Source organism: Penaeus monodon, chromosome 24, assembly GCF_015228065.2.
Source record: "Penaeus monodon isolate SGIC_2016 chromosome 24, NSTDA_Pmon_1, whole genome shotgun sequence".
NCBI lineage: Eukaryota > Metazoa > Arthropoda > Malacostraca > Decapoda > Penaeidae > Penaeus > Penaeus monodon.
Window position 1 is genome coordinate 36,990,918 of NC_051409.1, and position 211 is coordinate 36,991,128.

Genomic DNA, 211 nt, shown 5'->3' on the forward strand with positions numbered 1-211 from the left:
CTTGGTAGAGCAAAGGGATTAGAGGGGGGTGGGAGGCGAGGAATAATAGGGCCGACCGTTAACTACCTAATTACCTTCACGTACGTCCTGTTAAGTAGTTACTTGTATTTATTTTACTTTATTTAGGATGTGGGGGAGGGTGTTGATAGTACTCTCTAAAGGCTGAGTTTTTTATTATTAAACATCGACGTGCTGGAGGTATGAGCTATCA